We start from the raw sequence: 22597 nt of genomic DNA, 5'->3' as shown, positions 1-22597 counted from the left end.
TCACTCTTGGAACAAATGTTCACTCTGTGAGAGGGGGCCCTCATTGTTCCACTCCCCTTGATTCTCATTTTATATGTATGCACACGTGTGTGCAGATACACGTGCCTGTGGACACTTGGAAGCCAGAACACATCACGTGTCCTGCTCTATCGTTCTCCACCTTAGTCCCTACAGACAGGGCCTCTTCCTGAACCTGGAGACAGGCTGGCAGCCGTAAGTCCCCAGGCATCCTCCTGTCTCGGCCCCTCACAGCACTCGGGTCACAAGCATGGGCAAGACCACCCTTGACTTTTTACATGGGAGCTGGGGATCCAAACTCAGGGTCCATGTTCGTGCAGCAGGGACCTGCGCACTGAGCCACCCCGCCAGCTTTGTTTCAACCCCTTTTTTTTTTTTAACTTAAAGGGGAGAGCATGGGCACAGTACCCCACTTCCACAAATTATGCAGTCAAGTTTCCCACATTTGGGGAAATCACAGGGGTCAGCCCATCCAGAGTACAATGCACAAGCCTCGCCCTGGGAAAAACCTCCTTCGTGGTCAAGGCATCTCCCCTGCCAGGTAAGTATTGCGACTCTTTTCTGTCTGCCCCACCTCTTCACTCCAGAGCATATAATTGGATTTTTTCTTGTACTGACTGTGGATAAGGTCTCCACGTTTAACTCTTCATCTGCAAGCTGTGGTCTTTGTAGCTTCCTTCAGTGGCTCTTCTGGCTTTGGTCCTAAAAGCATCAGAGGGGGGGTGTAAGGATGAGGGAGACACTGGAGAGAGATGGTCTTCAGATCTCAGCGTCTTGAACTCTATCTATAGCCATCGGTGAGAGCAGGGCTCTGCTAGTGTTCAAAGTGTGGTGTCATGTGTCAATAGACAGGCCCGGGTGACTTGACTCACAGCCAAACTCCCACAGGTCTCACACCTTCCTCCTCCTTTTAACTCGCTGGATTTGTGTATGTCTGCGCCCAAATGAGGTGAGAACTCTTACTCTCTGCAAGACGAAAGGCGGCCCTCAAGAGGGGCTTTAGTTGGCCAGAGCCCTGGAGTGTTTTCAAAAGGACTTTTCTCCCTACCCTGCCCTCCCGCCCAAGCGTAAGAGAAACATACATTTATTTTAGAAAATGTGGAAAAGCAGCCAGGGTCTCAGTCAAGGGGATGTGGTTGTGTAGAAGCACAAGCCAACTCAGACTGGCTTAAGCACAATTTAATTTATTCAATGCATTGCCTGGACAGTCCCAAATTGTCAGAAAGGTTTGAAAACCAGGTTTAAAGAGAGGAAATGAATCACGGATGCCCTATAGGGGGCGGGAGAGCAGGCCAGGAGTCTCAAGCCAGGCATAGGAAGCTATGTAATCCAGGCTGGCCTTGAACTCACAATCATTGAGCCTTTACCTCCTGACTGCTGGGATGAAGGTGTGCACTGCTGTGCTCAGATGCAGCGTTTGCCAACACCATTTGCTAATTCACTAAAGATGTACAGCTTTGACAGAGGGTATCCAGCTGGCTGGACTGAGGTCACATGACTTGCCTCTGGCTGAGTCTTCTGACTTCAGGCTGCAAAGATGGACACTTGGAATACCCTTGTCACCCACATGCACCAAGCCAGGTTAGCTGTTAGGGGTGACATGCACACTCCCCCAGGATGTTTGTGGTTTTTACGTCTCCATGTTCACTCTCTTGTGTAAGTCCTTTCCACGTTAGTCCAGAGCTGGTCTGTGTGACCATTACATTGTGTGGAGGCAACAATCCGTGGCTTCAGAGTTAGGTCCCCAAAGTCTTTATGTAACTTCCTTGACTCTCAGGGAGCTGCAGTGTGGTGTTCTGAAGCACCCCTTGAAGCGTACCAGCTCTAGCCTTATGTTTATTCAAATTTATTTGGCAAGCTCCTCCTCCTGGGTGGGAACAAGCCTAGGGGCTATGAGTGAGCTGGTGCTCATTCCAAACCATTGCGCTTTTCTTCTTGGCTATCTGTCCCCTCGAAAGTACTTTCACCTCTCACAGCCTTACTCCCCCGACCTATAAATGAAGCTATTAATGACTACCAGATGGGAGAGGTTGAGTCATTTTATAAGTAGGAAAAAAAAAAATGGGGCTGATCACTCCAGATCTTGCGGGGAGAATTCCATCAGGCAGATGTATACAAGTCCATTCGTTCAACACATAGTTACTGAGTATCCACCACGTGCCAGCCATGGAGCAGGGTTCTGGAAATGCTTCAGTGAATGAGGCAAATGTATTCCTGCCCACTTGGCCCTCATGCTGAGTGAAGTTGGACTTTAAGCAAGAAATTACAACCAGAGCTAGGGTTTCCAATAAACACACTCCACTGTGGCTACTGACCCTGGACTTCCCGTCTCTGTTCTGCTGATGGGAAAAGCTGTGGCCTCCATTGGGGTCTCTAGAGTGCAAAGTCTGGGAGGTTCTTCTTGTGTATATAGAGATCCCCGAAGAGGAGAGTGACATTTGGTGATGAGTGGCAAAGAGAGAGAAGGGTCAAGGGAGGGACTGGGAGATGGGCTTGCAGGCATGAAGACCCGAGTTTGAACCCAGCACCCATGGCGAAAGCAGAGCATGGCAGCACTTGCTTATAATCTTAGCTCCGGGGAGGTAGAGGCAGGTGGGTCTCTGGGGCTCACTGGCTGGCCAGTCTAGCTCAATCTGCAAGTTCCAGGCCAGCCTCAGGGCCTGTCTCAGTCAAGCAAACAAACAAAACCCAAGGTGGATGGTGTCTGAGGATGAATGTGGTATCTGGCTTCCATATGCACATATGTACACCCACCCACACAGGAACATGCACATACATACACATACGTACACACATGAGAGAGAGAGAGAGAGAGAGAGAGAGAGAGAGAGAGAGAGAGAGAGAGAGAGAGACAAAGCAGCCATATGAGCCTGCTGTTTGGCTGGCTGATTCTCATTGTATGTTTGCCCTGACTTTAGGTTTGTGGGGAAATTCTGGCCTGCAGAGAAGTGGAGAGAAAGTTTCTCTCTCCTTTCTCTCTCTCTCTCTCCCTCCCTCTCTCTTTCTCCAGCAGCACAGCTGACATTCCCATCATGCCACAGAACATTTCCCTGTTAATATGCAGTTTCTGGATATACCATATTCTGAGGGTTTCCTCTGTATGTGTTCACAGAAGGTGTGTTTATAGACCTGGAAACCAAATGGTGGAGTCCTGCTTCTGTGGTCCCTCCAGCGACATGCACTGGGGAGGGCAGGGTATCTGTATGGAGACCCTCAGTGATGCTTGCTGGGTGAGCGGCTGCCTGGAGTCAGTGGACCAGTCGTATGTTCTGGAAGGTGTATCCTATCAGTTGTTTATTTAATAATGCATCTGCATATCTTTCTGTGGCACTGGGTCTGTCCGCATAGAATGTCAGGATTCTTTCATGATTTGTCTCTGAGGAGGACCCGCTGGAGGGAAGACATCACTCTTGTCTTCTTCCACAACAGGTCTTTGGGCATTTAAGACACAAGGAGGTTAAGGCCAGAAGAAGCTATTGAAGTAATTCTGCTTTGCCCCCCTAACCTGTTTCCAGCTGTGGATGTTTCTGTCTTCTTCATGACTAGCAGTCCTGTTGCTGGTCTGATAGACACACTGGACTCAACATTCCCCACCTGCTGAGTAGGAAAGGGACTCTTCAAGCTACCAGTGTATTCCGTCATTCGACAGCCCAGAATCCTCCCCGTTGGCTTTCCTGAGGAGACACAGCCAGAAGTGGTCACACTTTCTCTAGTTCTGGCCATGTCACTTGAGATTGAGGCATATGAAAGTTTGCTTTAACAGTTTACTAGGACAGATCCTAAAGTGAAGGGAAAATGATGTGTCTGTGTGTGGATATATGCACACGTGAGTGCAGTGACCACAGAGACCAGAAGAGGGCAGAGGGTCCCCCTGAGCTGGAGTTACAGGCAGCTGTAAGCCATCGGATGTGGGTGCTGGGACCGGAACCCAGGACCTCTGTAATTGCAGCCTGTGTGACCTTGACCATAGCGCTGTCTCTCAGGACTGCTTTTTATAGAAAAAGGGTATAAACAATTAACCACCTCCTAATATGTCCTGTATTCCTGCATGCACATTTTTTTATTGTTGTTGAATCAATAGTTAGGTAAATGGGAAAAGAATAAACGAAAGAGAAAATGATGAAAATCACTCCATAACCACATGGGTAATGTGAATGAATGAGTGAAATTCCTATGACGGAATAATGGAGACCAGAAAGTCCCTGGGATCTGCAGGCATCTTCCAGGAGATAATGGTGCTCTCACCGTCTCTGCACAATTCATAGAGGTGGGCTCTCTGCACTCTCTTGTCATAACTGTCTGATCAAGAATGGCATCTAGACCACGTAGACAAATCAAAACCACTTTTCCATGAAGAGAGAGAGGGTGAGGCAGATTCTCTCTGTCCACAGTGGGAATAAGTCCTGTTGTTACTAGTAGGCATGGCATCCCCTCCACAAGGGGATGAGGAAGGGAGGAGGAGGAGATGCTCTGCCGGTGGCGGGGGCGGGGGGGGGGGGGAGGGGAGGAGAAGAGGAAGAGGGGGAATGGAGGGGAAGAGAAGGAAAAGGGGGAAATGGATGAGGAGGGGGAAGAGGCGGGATGAATTAGTTTATACCGTTACTTTCCAAACCATTTGCGATGATTGATTTTAACAGTCCACTGAAGGCAATCGGGACTCACCTGGGAAGAGAGTCTCAGTGAGAAGACTGTCTGCATTAGGTTGGCCTGTGTGTAGGAAGTCTACAGGGATTTGCTTAATTGTGGTAACTGAGGTGCAAAGAACCACCGTAAACACGGGCTAGCAGCTAGCAGCTGCCTCCCACTAATTTCTGTGGGAGACTTGAGACTCATAACAGGGGCACAAAGAAAGACAGACATGAGGAAGCTTCGGGGGAGGTGAGTTGATGCTCAGGGAATGGACAAATTAGGAGAGAGAGAGAGAGAGAGAGAGAGAGAGAGAGAGAGAGAGAGAGAGAGAGAGAGAGAGAGCTGACACTGTTGAGCATGCATCCACGAATGCTCTCCGCTCTAGCTGTGGATGTGCTCCTGACTGGAGGTGTCCTGTGACCACCTCCTTCAAACTATGCCACCTTGACTTGAAACTACGAGCAAATAAACCCTTCCTCCCTTAAGCTGCTTGTGTGTGTGTGTGTGTGTGTGTGTGTGTGTGTGTGTGTGTGTGTATTGTTGTCATAGCAACAAAAGTGAAATTAAGAAACTATCCTAACACATGTGCCCAGAGAAGAGCTCCATCAAGCCTCCTGCATCAGTCCACACAAGGAGAGAGCCTGGGTCTCTCACAGCTCTGTTCACACCTCCACTTTATCTCTAGGGATGATGATGATGATGATGATGATGATGATGATGATGATGATGATGGAGGTGGAGGAGGAGGAAGGGGACATAAAAGGAAACAGTCTGGGTTCCCCTCTGCTGTGTAGGAAGCAGCTGGCTTAGCTACTCGGTGCTCAATTGGTCTTCTTGGCTTGGCTGCATGGGCTCTGAGTTGCTCCTAGGCTAGGATAGCTCGCCCAGAGCTGGCTGTGGTATTTGCATTGGCTGGGCAGTCTCAGGACCCGATCTCCTCCAGCTAGACACAAGGAGAGTTTCTTTCCCGAGAGTTCCTTGTCCCGTGGATTAGAAAGCTGCCCACCCACAGCGAACCTCGGCAGTTCAGATTAGAATCTCTGGGGTTTGTTCTGGGGACAGGCTCTGTGGAGCCAGGGAAACCCAGAGATGATTCCTTCTCCACCTTTCTTCTCTCCAGAAAGGGTGGCTGGTGGTTTTGGCTGGCTTGCTGGACAAACATATTGCCTTCCACAAACCAGTTCGCGCAGCCTTGACTTGAAGCTGGCAAAGTTACCCTTGAGTAGGAATCCCACAGAGGCATTAGCTGCCTGGGTTTGTGGAGAGGGAGGACCTTGGTGAAGTGGGGTAGATGGGCAGGACAGGCAGTTAGGTGTTAACAGAGACAGTGGATAGCCCTAAAATGAAGACAAATAGGAGGGTGGCGCTGACTCCCCCGCCCCATTCTGTGTCAGGCAGAACACTCTGGTTTTAACTGGTTAGCAAGATATTGACTGAGATACCTGTTTCTTCTGGCCGTCAGGTCCGTGGCTGTGTAGGAAAAGCATGTGCATGTGTGCACGCACGTGCACAAAACACACAGAGGTTTGAAAAGGACAAGAAAACAATTTTGGTCTCTGTGTGAAGGAACTTGCTGATCATGGCAACTTCACAGAGGGGGGAATTTCAAGTGAGGTGACGTGGGTTGAGTCCCTTCCACAGCCCACCACATATTTTAGTCTGTCCGCTCCCCTCTCATAACCTTTCTTGGTGCCATCTCCAAGCTCTGCCACCCTGAACCCTCTTGCCCCCCACCCCTGTCTTGGCCTCACCCGTCAGCCGGCCTGCCTGGCCAACAGCCGGGCCATGACATATTTGCACCGTGCGTAAACACCACTCACCATTAAGAGTTCCCTTTAATGAGAAACAGAACCACGGAGGGGAAGCTTCAAAGTGGTTAGCGGAAGGAAGTGCCTGGAACGAAATCCGACTTGATGTCCCAATTAATACGTCCCCTAATTCTATTTCCTCCCCTGCGGGCTAGCAACCACCTCCCACTAATTTCTGTGGGAGACGGGGACTTGGCTGATGAGGACGGAGGGACCTGGAAATGGGGCGGCTTCATGGATGAATTGATGCACAGGGAATGGGCATATTAGGACAAATTAGGGAATTAAGGAGGAGGAAAAACAAGAGACGACAGTCAGGGGGAAATGTCATCCCAAGTAATAGTATTAATGGAAACCGGGACTTCGCTGCAGAGGGTGGCTGGTGAACACAGAGCGGAAAGCATCGGGCAAATTGTCTTTTATTTCAGTCAGAGAGAGAGAGAGAGAGAGAGAGAGAGAGAGAGAGAGAGAGAGAGAGAGAGAGAGAGAGAGATCTTTGCCAGACCCTTGCTCTCCTTTCCAGGACCTCAGGGACAGGCCAGCTATGGGATTATCCATGGAGTGGGATAAAGGGACAGATCCCCCTGTCGACACTAAGCTTGCTGAACTCATAGGAAAAACAGCTTATGAGATAAAATGTGAAGACATCATCAACCCAGGGATGGTGATAAAGAACCTTTGAAGGAGCTGTCTGCGGTCCGAGTCACCTGTGAATCCATCCTGTGACCCTTCTCAGCCCTGCCCTCTTTATGTCACAGGCCAGGTGCTAACACGGAGTGAAATGAGTGCCTCTCGTGCTTATCAGAGGCATCGGATATCTGGGGACTGGGGGCCAGGAGTCTCCCCCACACACACTCATCTGGGATGACTTGGGCAATCGTTGTTTCGAGTCCTTCGACTTCATCTCCCCACCACTCACCGCTCCATCCATCTTGCACGGATCTGCCTCGATCTTTCAAAAAAAGACACAGACACCATCACACCACCACACCATCTCCTGTCTTAAATATCCGCCGTGCTTTGGCAGGCAGGACCTGTGTGGTTAAATCTGGCCGGGCAAACAGGACGTCCAAGGCCAGTAGGAACCCTCTGCAGCCCTGACATCCTAGAACCCCAACAGCTCCAGCATACTCCCGACCTGCAAACCCTTCCCTTCTCCATGGTTCTACGCGGGCAGTGCCTTTCATCAGCCCTTCCTTGTCCAGGGGTGTCTCCGTGGACCCAATTCAAGTCCAAAGTCAAGTGGCCCTTACTTGCTAAAGCCCGCCCAGTGGCGTAGTCACCTCTCAGGATTCCAAGAGCATCTTTTGTTTGTTTGTTTGTTTTTAAATCTTTGCACTGTGATGCTATGCTTTTGTGTTTGAATCTCCTACAAGATAGTGTCAGGAGATGGAGAGAGGACATTGGTGTGCATTTTTCTCTGCCTGAGCATCTGACATAATGGGAAACCTCAGTGAACTGAGGAGAGAAGAGAGAAAGCGCTGGAGACAGGAGAGAGCCTGCAGGAAGAACAGGAGACAGGCATAGCTGCCTTGCCTGTAGCCCGATTTTTATCGTTGTTTAATACAGCCGGTGAAACCTGAGCTCGGGCTAAGTTCCTGTTACTTCTCAGTCCATTTGTCCCGGTGGGCAGACCACTCGAGATACCGACTGGGTAAGAACCCTGTGCCCTGAAGACAAACAATCCTAAAAACTCTGTCACTGGAGAAGCCACGGAACCTTAGGTCACTCTCATCAGCAAAATGGGAGCAAGAAGCTGGGGAGGGATGACTCAGTATTGAAATGTGCTTGATAGAAAAGTCCCAGGACCTGAGTTCGAGCCCCAGGACTCACATAAAAAGCTAGGTGTGGTGGCACATACTTGTAACCCTAGCACTGGGGAGGCAGAGGTGGACTCACACACACTCACTGGTAACAAGTTCCTCTTGATCCAAGGAGGTGAAGTATTTGAAATGTTTTACTCAGTCCATAGAGCATACTCAGTGCCAGTGACTAGTGAACATGGGAGTCTGGGCCTGAATGGTGGCACCTTTCCAGGCTGTCTGTGGCTCTTCCTTCACCACTTACCCACCACTGTCCCAGCCTCTGCCTGTTCATTCCCTTTGCTGCCAGGGTATAGAAGCCATGAGATGGCCCTTGCTTGGAGCCCACAGCCACTTGCACCTTGATTGAGCTGGGGACCGATGTCACTGATGCACACATGCCCAGCAAGGCACCCATATGACATTACCCTTGGGTGCAGAAGGGTCTACAAGAGCTTGTAGGTGTGAGACCAGCCTTGATTCTTCCAGGGTGGTTTTTCAGCAGTGTGTGTGTGTGTGTGTGTGTGTGTGTGTGTGTGTGTGTGTGTGTAGGGAGAGAGAGAGAGAGAGAGAGAGAGAGAGAGAGAGAGAGAGAGATTCTGAGATCACATTGGAGACTTTTCCATAAACATCAACCTCTTCACAATCTGATCCCCCTCCCCTCATCACCAAGCTCTGTTGTTCCTACACCAGGCAACAGATTCCACTCCCAGCCCTGACAACTCCTGTCTGTGTAAATATTGATGTATTACAATTTCTTCTTCGGGAGTCTCTGAGAGACAGGGCACTGCCTCTGGGGTCTCTAGAGGTCAGGATTGGCCAAAGACACACAAAAGTCCTTCTCTACAGATGTGGGTTAGATCTGGCTTCTGGGAAACTTGCTTAGGACAAGAGGATGAGAACTTCCTAAAATGGCCATGGATGTGTTTGAGCACAGTGTGTTTCCTGATGGACAGACTCAGAACAGGTTCAAATCTCCTTCCTGAGTCATAACGTCTGCAGAATCCATGCCCCTTCCCACCCCCTTTCCTCTTTTAACCTTTTTAGAGATGTTCCTGATTCCACCTGACTTTATGAGTCAAGGTCTCATGTAGCCTAGGTTGACTTCAAACTTGGTATGCATTTGAGGATGAACTTGAACTTCCCAATCCTCCTGCCTCCATCTCTCAGGCACTGAGATGACAGGTGTATACCACCACGTCCCACTCCTGCAGTGCGGAGGATGGTACCCAGAGCCTCGTGCATGCTGGACAAGCACTCTACCAACCCAGCTACCACCCCAGCACCTCCAGATCCACTTTTAAATGTCAGGTTCTTCTTTGGAGTTTAAAAAGGAGGCATGACTTGATTGACAAGGAAAAGGAGGCAGAGGAAGGTTCAGGCCAGGCAGGACAATTGCAAGATACACTACTGGGTCCCTGTGAAGACAGATTCTCCACCACCCATTAAATGACAGCAACTTTGAGCCTGCTCTAGGGACCGACGTCAGCTGAGACACCCCTGACTCAACATCAGCCTGGATCCAAAGACCAGTGAGACAGGAGTAAAGAGACAACCCCCAGGCCCAGTGGGAATAAACACTGTCCCGTCTTTAGAGACCCATGAGATTGGCTGAGCTCTTTGTGTAGATTTCATCAGGTGTCCCCTCTCCTTGACCCTCGTTCACCTCCTTTCCCCTCCGCCCCTGGTACATGTGCCGTCCACTGACTTCATCTCAGCATCTATGTCCCAGGGAATATGCAGTGTCCTGGTGAGAGAAAGCGAGTGTGCTGGTTTTAATGTGATTGTCCCCCACACGCTCAGAGAGTCAAGCACTTGGTCCCCAGTGGCTGGCGCTGTTGGGGATGTTTACAGAACCTTATGTGGCCTTGCTGGGAGGAAGTATGTCACTAGGGGCGGGCTCTGAGACTTTACCACCCCATTCCACTTCTAGTTTGCTCTTTCACCTTCCGGCTCCTGCCTCGGCATCTGCTGTGTGCCGCCGTGCCTCGCCCTCCGGGATGGACTCCACTCTCTTGGAACCATAAGGCAAAAATGAACTCTTTCTTCTATTAGTTGCTTTTGGTGATGGTGCTTTATCACAGCAACAGAGAAGTCATTAAATACAGGAAGTGAAGAGAGTCTGAGTAGTGATGAGGTACTGATTCATGATTCAGATCAGGAGCCCAGGGGAATTGGGATCCAGTCCCTTTCTGTCCCAGGTCATTGCCTGGAAGAAAACAGAGGCTGCGTACAGGGTTATATGCAAGGGTGAAGAGAATCAGGAAGAAAAGACATAGGATGCTGGAAAAGTCACCCACTGGCTTCCCAGCATTCCCACGGTGGGGGAGCCACCTGCTGACATCATGGCTTGACACTGTCATCTGCAAAATTCCTGTTTGAGGATTGTGCAGAGGAGTTAGGGGGAAAAATGTGCTGGGTCAGTGAGTCAAGAGCTGACTGCAAGTGTGAGGACATGAGTCTGATTCCTAACACCCATCAAAAAGCTGGGGGTGGGGTGTGCCTCTGTAACCTCAGCTCTGGAGAGAGGGTGATGAGTCAGTTTCAGAGGGAGTGCTGTGGGATGGTCTTTCTGTATGCTGTGAATATGTGTGGCTACCGCTGATGAATAAAGAAGATGCCTTGGCCTGCGGCAAGATAGGTTATAGCCAGGCGGGAAATCCAAGCACAGATACAGGGAGAAGAAAGGCAGAGTTGGGGGAGACGCTGTGGGCCTGCAGGAGAGCAAGGTGTAAGGGAACACAGGTAATGCCATAAGACATGTGTCGATACATAGATTAAATAGAAATGGGTTAATTTGAGATAAAAGAGCTAGTTAGCAATAAGCCTGAGCTGTAGACCAAACAGTTTGTAATTAATATAAGCCTCCATATGTTTATTTGGGATCCAGTGGCTGCAGGACACAGGAAAACTTCCAGGGCTACAGGCTCCTTGTTGCAAAATAAAATAAAAGTGGACAGGAATACAGAGAGAGAGAGAGAGAGAGAGAGAGAGAGAGAGAGAGAGAGAGAGAGAGAGAGAGAGAGAGAGCAAACATCAACCTCTGGTCTTCATAGACATATGCATAAGTACACCCTTCCCCACATCATACACACAATTACACAAAAATTTTCACGTTTTATGTAAGTTTGCTATTTTGTATGTAGCTGCATTTGGAACTAGCAGCAGCAGCATGGTGGTTTGGCCTGTGGGCCACCAGTTAGATACACCTGGTATGGGACTGTGGAAGGCTTCTTGCAGGCAGCAACAGCTGAATTGGGACCAAAGATGATGATGAGACGTTAATCAAAGGTGAAGGTGGAGGGCGGGGCGGAGAGCAGGTTATTCAAAGAGCTAAAGGATGAAGGGGGCATGTGTGGTGGCTTAGACCATTTGGATAGCCAGGGCCACTCTGGATCCTATTGTGGATGAAGGCAGCTCTGAGTCTAATCCCTAAGTGGCTTCTCCCATCTCTGTTCTGGAAGCCGTTATCAGGCAGTACATCACTACTGAATGAACAGGGAAGGATCCATGCAGAGAGAATGGCCACATGGAGAAGGGACAAAGGGGCAGGCTTGTGAAGAAGAGCCCTTGGCCTCCCTGCCTGAACAGTGGATCCCAATGGTGCTATCTGGAGCAGAACCATCCAGCCATGCCCTGCCTTTTTTCAGGCTTTGATATTTCAAGTTGATTTGATACACAGCAGAAGTTAGCTGGGATATTATTTCCTGGGGAGGGTAAAGTCCCAGGTGCCTGTCTGTCCATCACAGCCCCCATCTATTGAACATCAGCACTGTAGTGACCTTTCTGTTAAGGCTTTTAAAATATCTTCTTCCACTGAAATCTCAGTCAAGGAGGCCTTTGTGTCCATTTCACAGATGAGCATCAGTGAGGCTCACGGTGAGTGTGATTTGCTTAGGTCATGCAGCTGATGCAATGGTGGGACGTGCTGGTGACCGCTAGGACTGTGACTATGTGACTCTAATGTCCCAAGGATCTACCTGTCCGCAACTCCCCAGTGCTGGGATTACAAGTGTGTGCCACCACAGCCAGATTTTCCCCTTTAAATGTGAGGATTAAATTCATGTTCTCAGACTTGCAAAGCAATCACTTTCCTGACTGATCAATCTCCCCAGAACCCAGCTCTTTTCTGTTCTGACTTTCTGGCATAGATGGGAAAGCCCATAGGTCTTGGAGCTGACTCTCTGCTTCTATAAAGAGGCTGGTCGGTCTGTGGATGGCAGACGACAGTGTTTCACACAGAGACTCCTGCATCCCAAGCCCATCCATGGCTACCCAATGTTCCCCAGACACCTGGTCCCACAGTTGGCTCCACTTGTCACATGGAAGTCAAGGGTTCAGAGAGACAGATTGTCGGAGCCCTGGCTGCTGGCTTCAGCCCTGTCTCCAACTTGTCAGATGACCTTGGGTCATGACCCCTCCCCTTGGACTCCAATTTCCCCATCTATAAAATAAGAGCAGAGTTCCCGGTACTCAAGTGTGCCATTTCATCCAAGTCCTCCATCTGTCAGAATCTCGCTCTGCAAAACAGCACACATTTGTAGCTGAAATAAGCTTCATCCACAGCTGTGAACTTTGATAACCTGATTTTAAAATCTACTTTCATCTGTGAGTGTGCATGTACATGTGTTTTGTGCCTCTGCCTGTCTGCCTGTCTGTCTGTCTGTCTGTCTGCCTGCCTGCCTGCCTGTCTGTCTGTCTCTCTCTGTATGTGTAGTGTGTGTGTGTGTGTGTGTGTGTGTGTGTGTGTGTGTGTGTGCCATCTGCACAGAGTGCCTGTACTGTAGAAGCCAGAAGAGGGCGCCATATCATTTAGAGCTACAGTTACAGGCAGTTGCGAGCTGCCTGCCATGGCTGAACTCTAGTCCTCTGGAAACGCAGCAAGCCCATTAACCCCTGTACCATCCCTCCAGTCTCCTTGGTTGAGATTTTAAAGTGCTGGTTATAGTTTTTTTTTTTTTTTTTTTTTTTTTTTTTTTTTTTTTTTTTTTTTTTAATGCCCCTAAAAATAAATGCCCATGTATTTTTAAAATGCCTGTCTGGTTCTTCTAGAAGCAGGGACTACTTTGGTAGATCTTGATCTTTCCATTTTGAAGGAGGGCCAAGGCAGAGTCAGGGGTGTGGATTTCAGGCTTGGGTGACATTGACAATTGCCCTTCTTCGGCAAAGGTGACCGTGACTGTTTAGGCTTTCTGTCCCCTAGGAACTCCCTGACTGTGTTTGGTCGGCAGAGTGGAAACTATGGCTTCTTACATTTCTATGGCACATTGGTAGGGGTGGGGGTGGGGTGGGGTGGGGGTGGGGTGGGGGTGGGGTGGGGGTGGGGTGGGGGTGGGGTGGGGGTGGGGTGGGGGTGGGGGCTCCACAGCAGCACAGTGAAGGTTAAACTTAAGGAAGGATAGCCAAGGAGAAATCAAGCTGAGCCAGTGAGGGGTGGGTCCTGCGGTGAGGAGCCAGTGGCAGAGAAAAACTGCCAGGCTCACGAAAGGCAGAGGAAGGAGAAAGGGCTGGGTCGTGGTGTCCCTTTGAGAACACAGTTCCAATGATCCGAAGGCTGCCCTCCCTCAATCCCCAACTCTCGACACACATCTTTTACCTGGGGAGCTAGCTTTTAACACACGGGTATTTGGAGGACGTTCAGGATACACACTGTAGCAGTGGGATCCAAAGAGTCATGGGTGAAAGAGAGTGACAGTCCAGGGGAGATGTTTAAATCCACACCCTGGCCTGCGGCACCTTTGATGCCCTGATGACCATCGAGGCCTGGGGGTCTGTGCAGAGTGAAAGCCCACGTGTTGGATCGGGGCGAGCTAGGATGCCACGGTCTCTAGTTTGCCCAGTTCTACATGGCACAAAAGCAGCTCCTTTTTGGTTAGAGCTTGTTTAAAATATCTTTAAACTTTCGGAGGGTTTTGTTTTGAGATGGAGTCTCACTACGCAACCCTGGCTGTCCTGGAACTCACTAGGTAGACCAGGCTGGCTTTGAACTCACAGAGATCCACTGGCCTCTGCTTCCCAAGTGCTGACATTAAAGGCATGAACCACAATGCCTGACCCAAAACAATCTTTAATATTTGTCTGTACTATTAATTTTATATCCCAAAAAGTCACATGGTGAATTTTTGTTGTGGGGTGTGTGTGTGTGTGTGTGTGTGTGTGTGTGTGTGTGTGTATGTGTGTGTGTGTTTACCCCAATTGCAGTCCATGTTGGTGGTTTTTGGTTTTTTTTGTTGTTGTTGTTGTTGTTAGGATCTCCCATTGAACCTAGAGCTTACTGAGTAGGTAGGCTGGCTGGCCAACAAGCACTTGGGGACTAGAGAATTCTCCTGCCTCTAACTCTCCAGCGCTAGGATTACAGGTGAATCCCCCCATGCCTGATTTTTGTTTTCAACTGTATGTCCTGTGGCCCACAGAATCAACTAAGCAGGGTTCACGGGGGCTCACAGAGACTGAAGCAACAATCACAGAACCTGCATGGGGGGGGGGGGCGGTCTGTGCTAGGTCTTCTGCATATATGTTATGGCTGATTAGCTCGGGGTTTTTTTGTGGGACTCCTAACAGTGGGGGTGGGGGTGCCTCTGACTATTTTGCCTGCACTCAGGACCCTTTTCCTCCTCCGGGGTTGCCTCGTCCAGCCTTGGTGTGAGGACTTGTGCCTAGTCTTATTGCATCTTGTTATGCTGTGTTTGGTTGATATTACTAGGACTCTCTGCTTTTTTTTTTCTTTTTGAAAGGAAATGGAGGCGTGGTGTGGATTTTGGGGGAGGGGGGGCTGGGAGGAGCGGAAGGAGGGGAGGCTGCTGTTGGGATGGAATGTATGAGAGACGGAATAAAGAGAAAGACAACGTGTGTTCTGGAGGACTGAAGGGAGGTCATGTGTGCAGCCAGCAGCGTGCTGAGTCACCCTCCCTTTCCTGCTGCTGACTTTGAGACCAGGTCTTATGACGTAGCCCCGGCTAGCCTGAAACATGCTACGTAGACCAGGCTGGCTTCAAACTGATGGTCATCCTCCTGCCTCTTTCCGCCCACCCCGGCCTAGTTATTTATTCATTTTTAACGAAAAGAATCCAGTCCTGAGGTCTCCATCTTTGAGCTGGAAGTTTCGCCCTCGTCCTGATGAATGTGCCCGCAGATTCTCCTGCATTTGTGTCTATCTTCTGGGTCAGATTTCTGTTTAATTTTTAAAGACTTATTTTTAGAGCGGTGTTCGGTTCCCATAGAAATCACAAGGGGGAGGGGTGGACAGAGATTTCCCAACCACTTCCTTTCCCAGCATGCTTGGGGTCCTGATGGTCCACAGCTCCTGCAGGGTGATGCCTTTGCTGCAAACGATGACGTGACACCACTTCACACAGCATGTGATCACCTCAAGTCCACAGGATCCTTTTGTGATCTGTGTGGAGGCATAAGGACACACCACTCACACCTCAGACAGAGCCACGCCTAATATCTTCACTGCCCTCATCAGTGGCCTCCCCCGCTATCTCTCTTCCTTCCAACCTCTAGTGACTACTGATATTTCCGCAATTTTGCCCCTTCCAGAATGTTCTAGAGTTAGTTTTGCAGCTTGCAGCCTTTTTAAATTGATCCCTTCCACTTACTACCCTGTGTACACTCTTCTTTACCCACGGGGGTCTAGCTTGCTTTTATTTTGTTCGTTCGAGGCTGAATAATATTCCATAGCCTGGATGTACCCCAGTTAATGTATGTCATCGTCCATGGTGTGTGTGGTGGGGAGATGGGGCTTCATGATTGTTTCTAACCTTTGCTGTCATGATTAAGCGACATAAACATCCATGTGCCGGTGTTGGTCTGAATAGAACTTCTCAACCCCTACGGCTAAAACAGCAGCAGCCAGAGCAACTGTTGGGTCTTGAGAAAGAATACATTTAGTTTAGTTTCTGTCTTCCAAGGAGCCAGCAGGCTCTCCTGCAAATTGGCCAGGCCACCTCAAATCCCCACCCACAATTTCTTCTCCTGTTTTCAGGTTTTTCCATATCTGCCTCTTCCGTTCTCCTGCTCTCTTTAGTTGATGGGAAGATCTTTTCCCATTTCTCCATCGTTTCACGTCTCACTGTTTACATGCTGGGCACCTCTCATGTTATACGTTATAATAAGTTCTGTACCCAATACGACAACTCACATAGCTTCAGAATAAAGACCTCAGAACACTTGACCTCACCCTCCCCTCTTTTGGGAAGTTCTGGGGATTGAACCTAGGGTCTCTTGTGTGATAGCAGCCAGAGCTCTACCAATGAACTATAGACCAGCCCTTTTTTATTTTTCATTTTGAGACAATCTTGCAGGTTGCTTGGTATAGCCTTGAACTCACTCTGTAGCCCAGGTTGGCCTTGAACTCTGGCTTGCTATCAAGCCAGCTAGAGGTTAGAGACCCAGCTTCCTGGAAGGGCATCTGGCCCTCTCACTCCCCTGTATTTATTTGGCTATCATTGACCATGATCTTATTTATTCGCTTGTTAACCATCTCCTGTAGCCAAAGTTAGCCTTGAACTCCTGATCCTCCTGCCTCTACTTCCTTAGTACGGAGAGGACAGGCATACTCCACTGCTGATGTTTCCTTTATAACCAAACCAGCAACTCTTGGAACTTTGCTCTGGGTCTGGCTGATAGAGTCTCTGTGTGCAAGGAGGCCCTGCCTGGCTTCCCAGGCCCCTTTCTCTTTGCCTGGACTCCTGATTCCCTTCTGCTGGAGTCTCTGATGCCATCTATGTTTGCATCCCTCACTCCTGGTTGTCCATTCCTTGCAGTCTGAATTTCAGTCTCATTCCATCTCTCTTTCCATCATTCCACGCCTTTGCTGTCCTCACCTTCTCCCCACCTTCCTATTCCTCTCCTCTCTGCCTTCATTGCGCTCTCTTCCTGTCCATCCACCTCTCGGCCCCAGCCCAGTCCCACCCGGCTCTGCCTCTCTGTCTTCACCCTGGCTTCTCATCTGTCTCCTTGAACTTGACAGAGCCCGTTTGTCTTGCCCCTTCCCATCTGTCTCCACGGGTTTTCCTTCTGTCTCTCCTGCTCCTGCCTGTCCCTCTTTCTATCATTGTCTCTTCATCCCCAGGCTGATCCCTGGTCCCTCTCCAGGTCCCCTCCCCATCCAGCCCCCTTCTCTGGGACTTTCTTATTCCCCCTCCCTGAATTCTCAATGGCTCAGCCGCAGCCCTGGGTCTCTGGGCTCCAGGAAGCCATCCAGGGACTTCATAGCCCCCACAAGTCAGGAATGAAGCCAGCAATCATTTCTTTAAGCAGGCATGAAGTTCCCATCACATAGCCCGGCCGGCTGCTGCTTCCCCGCCACAGCCCCCTCCCAGCCACAAAGCCCCCCCCCTCCAACTTCCGGCTTCAGCAGCCACACAAGGCCCTCATTCTAATCCCCCGATTTGTCTGCTTAGTGTCTTTGCAGAGAGGAAAGGAACAGAAAAGTAGGTTTTCTTTCATTTTATTTTCCCTCCCCCCTCTTCCTTCAGATACCTCCCTGGGGGCACAGCCTGGAACAGAGCAACAAATATTTACTAATTCCATTAAAAGAAGCTTTTTCCTTTTTTTTTTCTCGTTTCCTTCCCAAGTGAATATTTGAGGCCCCAAGTTCACGGAGAGCCTCCTCCCCCACAGCCCCTTCCCCTCCTCTGCCCTACACACCCAGGACTTATATATAGTTCTCTCGGTACCATTTCCCCCATTTTTTTTTTTCTGGAGTTCAAGACAAGTTGAAAGGTCAAAAAGGCAAAGGGTGTTCTAGAAGTTTAGCAGACGGCTTTTGGTACACGGCAAAGCGGGAGAGGGAGAGAGGAAAGCGAAGAGGCCAGAGTCTGGCTCACATTAAGCTGGGAAGTTCCAGCCATTGATTCACCCTGGAATTATAGCTTTAAAAAAAAAAAATCGCAAACCATGGTTTATTCATGAGGCTGTGTCTTCTCGCCCCCCCCCCCCAGTCCCCAGTTTGGTTCCCCAAATCGGGAAATATGTCCTTTCTTTCTCTGAGGGGGGTGTCTCAGGAAGTAAGGGGGAGACAGGGTCAGAGGATGGAAGGGCTAGATTCCCAAGACAGGAGCTCAAAGTATCCTTGGGGCCAGACTCCCTCTGGAGGCCCCTGGGGGGCATCCTTCCTGCCCCTTCCGGTTTCTGATGGGGCCAGGTGTTCCTCTCCATCTCTGCCTCCATCTGCATATGGATTCTCCCGTGCACAGCAAGCCTCTCATCCCTTTGCCTTTGGATGATTTGTTCTAAGGTTTGTGTAGGTGGTGTGTGTGTGTGGTGTGGTGTGTGTGTGTGTGTGTGTGTGTGTGTGTGTGTGTGTGTGTGTGTGTAGGTGTACATGCATGTGCATGCATGTAGAGTCTGATTTTGCTCTAAGGTTTGTGTAGGTGGTGTGTGTGTGTGTGTGTGTGTGTGTGTGTGTGTGTGTGTGTGTGTGCAGGTGCACATGCATGTGTCTGCATGTAAAATCTGGTGGAATCTGGAGGTCAGTGATGTATTTTCCTCATTCTCCACCTTAGTTTTTGAGATAAGGTCTCTCAGTGAAACCGGAGCTCACTGATTGGACTAGGTTGGCTGGCCAGTGAGCCCCAGGGCTTCTTCACCTGTCTGTCTCTACCTCCCCTGTGCTGGGATATCAGATAGGGGCCATCAGTCACACCTGGCTTTCTACATGCATGCTGGGGATCGAACTCAGGACCTTATGCTTACTGAGCAAGCATCTTACCAGCTCCTCTCCCTTCTCTTTGCAGCCTGATTATTTCAAGGTAAGTGTCAGCTACATGTTACTGGGCCTTGATCACCCTCCCGCTCTGTGTGAAGTAGAAAGAGGGATGGTGTCCCTCAGCTCAGGACCCATAGGAGACAACGGAACCCACCCCTAAACCACATAGCGAACTCACTTGGTCTTCTGTTTATGAAAAGAGATAGGCATCTTTCAAGGAGGGTCAGGACCTCCAAGTTTCTGTTGTGTTAAGACCCCAGTGGAGAATAAGTAGGTGTGCTGAATAAGAAAAATCAAATTTGCTAAACAGGGCCAGGGAGTGTGGGGCTTGCTGTGTAGACTAAGGATGAACAAGGTATGGGGAGGAAAAGGGTCAAGAAGATTTGTCGTGTGGAAGAAGGAGGACTGGGTGGGGAGGCATGGTGTGTGTGTGTGTGTGTGTGTGTGTGTGTGTGTGTGTGTGTGTGTGTGCTCTGTGTGGAGGAAGGATGAACAAGGTGAAGGGGCAGTGTGTGTGTGTGTGTCTGTGTGTGTCTGTGTGTGTCTGTGTGTGTGTGCTGTGTGTAGGAAGGATGAACAAGAAGCAGAGAGGGTGCCCTGGATGTCTTGTGTTAGGAACAGCGAGAAGAACCTGCTGTTTTCCTTGAGCCTGAGCAGATGATTCTAACAGCCCTATGCATCGGGCTTCCTCAGGAGGTCCTGTCCAAGGATAGGAAAACACGCACAAAGCTCCACAATAGATCTCTTAAAACATAAACCCGTCTCCTCTGATACCCTGCTTCTATTTTACAGATGAAGAAAAAAAAAATCACCGAGGGCTGTCCAGGATCAGTCGGCATCTGGACTTCCATCTGTTGAGCTAGGATGCACAGATTCCTCACTACCGGAGCTGTGGTCTGCACTGTGCCACCAGGAAGCGGGCAGATTTTACGGGGATGGGGTGGGGTGGACTGAGGCTCGAGAAGTTAGGAGTTGGCTGAAAGGACCATCCTGCTAAAGGAGAAGCTTCCTACTCACAGTGGGATGGGTCTGGGGTTGGGGCGGCAGCAGCAGCAGCAGCAGCAGCTTGTACCTTCTTACACTCAACAAATGTTGATGTGCAGTTGAAGGATGATTGGGCAATGAGTGGAGAGTATGCGTACAACCCACCCATCTGTTCTAGTTCCGTTTCTGCTCCTGTGACAGAAAGCAACTTAGAGAAGAAGGGTTTTATTTTCGCTCACAGTTCCAGGGAAGCCAAGGCCACAGGGACGTAGAACAGCTGATCACACAGCACAGCCCCAGTCCAGAGCGGAGAGAGGAATGAACTCAAGCATGGGTTTTCCACTGTCATACAGTTCAGAACCTCTTGATTAGGGGATGGTGCTGCCCACAGTGGGCAGGGGCTGCCCACATCAATATACTTAATTAAGACAACTCCCCGCAAGCCAACCCAATGTAGATAATCCCTCCCAGGGGAGTCTAGGTTGAGTCAAACTGAGGATTAAAGACAATCACCACATGTGTCCCACATAGGCGTGAATGCTCACACACACTCCTGCACAGGTGCACACATGTACATATGGCAGTTCTGGTGGTTTTGCAGACTCTATCCTCATGAGTCTCCTCTAGGGACACTTCTCTGTCATCCTACTTGAAGATCCTTGCTAGGGACGTCTGTCTATCCAGTTTTTTTCTAAAGGGAATGAGTGTAAAGGGGACCCATCCTGTTGGAACATGAAAAGAAGCTTCATTCAGAGAGAAATTCTCAATAGGTTTGTTGCCATTCTGGAAGTTTCTAGACAAAGGAAAACCATTGAATGGAGTCTCCGATTTGGCTGTCTTTCAAGCAAACAGCTGTTGTGCCTTGACACCAGGATTGCAGGAGCTACCCTTTTCTCAATTTGTTAGCTGTAGAGTGTCTGTACTGATGGTGCCGGAACATTCTAGATTCCTGGAGGGTAGCCTGGGCAAAAGTGATATCGAGTATCAGTCTCCCTGGCTCCCACAGTTAAAGGTCCAACAGTCTTCCATACCATTCTTTGGAATTTATATGTTGCTTAAAATATCTTATTACATTTATTTATTTATTTATTTATTTTATGTATTTATGTATTTATGTATTTAATGCACCCACACAGGCTCAGCGCACATGTGAAAGCAAGCAGCTTGCAGGAGTTGGTTCTTTCTTTCCACTGTGTGAGTCCCAGGGATAGAGCATGGTCCTCAGTCCTTTGCCTGCTGAGCCACATGATTGACCCCCGGAAGCTTTTCCTCTGCCCCTCTAGTGCAAGACCATTTCGACAAACTAATCGGGATGAGGACATCCTGCATGACCTTGTGGGTGACAGTTAGAATGAGCAGATGGGGAAAGTGAGGCCCCAGACTAGAAAACAGAACTCGAAGTCCTGGGGAAGGCAAAAACCTGATCCTGAGTTTCGGATGTTACACCCTCTCAGTTCTGGTCAAATCCCCCTTTTCCACAACTTCTCCCTCTTGAGACGCTTCAGGGTAAGCACAGGTGATCCCAGGCAGGTAAGCCAATGGGAAGGCAAGGGACAGGGGATAAGAGAGCCACAGCAAACCCTACTCCTATGTTCGAGCCCTACCTCCAGCACTCACAGGCCGTGAAGACTTGGACGGATGGTTCAGCTTCTTGCTGCTTCAGTTTTCCCATCAGTAGATGGGGATTTTCGTTAGCCAGGCTTCAAATCGCACAGAGCACACATGCAGTGAATAGTGACTGCTATTCCCATGGTTACTGGAGTTGTGATTAGATGCAGCAGTGAAGCCCTCTTCTTGCAGAGCTTCTGGCTTCTGCATGTGCCCCTCCCCCAAAGAGCCACTCACAGCATGAAACCCCCACCCCTGACACAAACAGATCTGGATGGTGGGGTAATGGGTCTGAGAGAAGTTTTGAACGGAAGCGTCTGGAGCCCAGAGTTACAGATGGAGACGTTAACGTGTAGAGAAATCAGGGAACGTGTTTCTTTGAACACTCTCTGAATGGAGCAATTTAGAAGCACAGCTGGGTAACCAGAATGTTCCGATCGATTGGAGGCTAGGATGCCCCATGACGGACTAGCCTTTCCCTTTTCCCACTGTTTCAGGTTCCCCTGCCCTCTGAAGAGCAGACCCTGTGCAGCTCCGGGGACGCTGAAGGGTTAAACTCCCACCCCCCCTGCAGCTGGCTTCAGCAAGCTTCCTGGGCTCTGATTTTCATTTACAAAACAAACAAACAAGAAGCTCTTTAATAATTCCCAGGCCCCCTGCTTCGAGAGAAGCCCAGCTTCCAAAGATCTTTAATTGCTGAGCTATTGATGATGAGAAACTCGAGGCTGTTTCCTTTCATGGTGAGTGAAAGCTTTATATAGCATATATCCATCCATCCATCCATCCATCCATCCATCCATCCATCCATCCATCCATCCACCCACCCTTAGTGCACTCACTAAGTGCATTCTGGGCACTTTCTCTGTGCCTTCTTCAATAAGCACAGTCTCCCGGGTTGTATACTGAGAAATACTAAACCTTATCCTCCTACGGTTAAAGGGGGGGTCTCTGGAGCCTTTTTGAGAAGATCACTCATGGCCTTCATAAAGGCTTGGGCACTAACCAGCCCAGTGCCTCCACCCTGTTCTATCTCT

General features: G+C 49.5%; 1 non-coding gene across 1 annotated transcript; it reads right to left on the bottom strand.

Annotated features, from left to right (window-relative positions):
* Positions 1-402: 402 nt before the first annotated feature.
* LOC121825533 (U1 spliceosomal RNA) lies at positions 403-567 on the bottom strand. The gene has a single exon (XR_006067863.2). It is a non-coding gene; the product is annotated as a U1 spliceosomal RNA (small nuclear RNA).
* Between the last annotated feature and the right edge of the window lie 22030 nt (positions 568-22597).

The sequence above is a fragment of the Peromyscus maniculatus genome, chromosome 23 (assembly GCF_049852395.1).
Source record: "Peromyscus maniculatus bairdii isolate BWxNUB_F1_BW_parent chromosome 23, HU_Pman_BW_mat_3.1, whole genome shotgun sequence".
NCBI lineage: Eukaryota > Metazoa > Chordata > Mammalia > Rodentia > Cricetidae > Peromyscus > Peromyscus maniculatus.
Note: the sequence above shows the minus strand (reverse complement) of the source record. Positions and strands in the feature narration are given on the sequence as shown.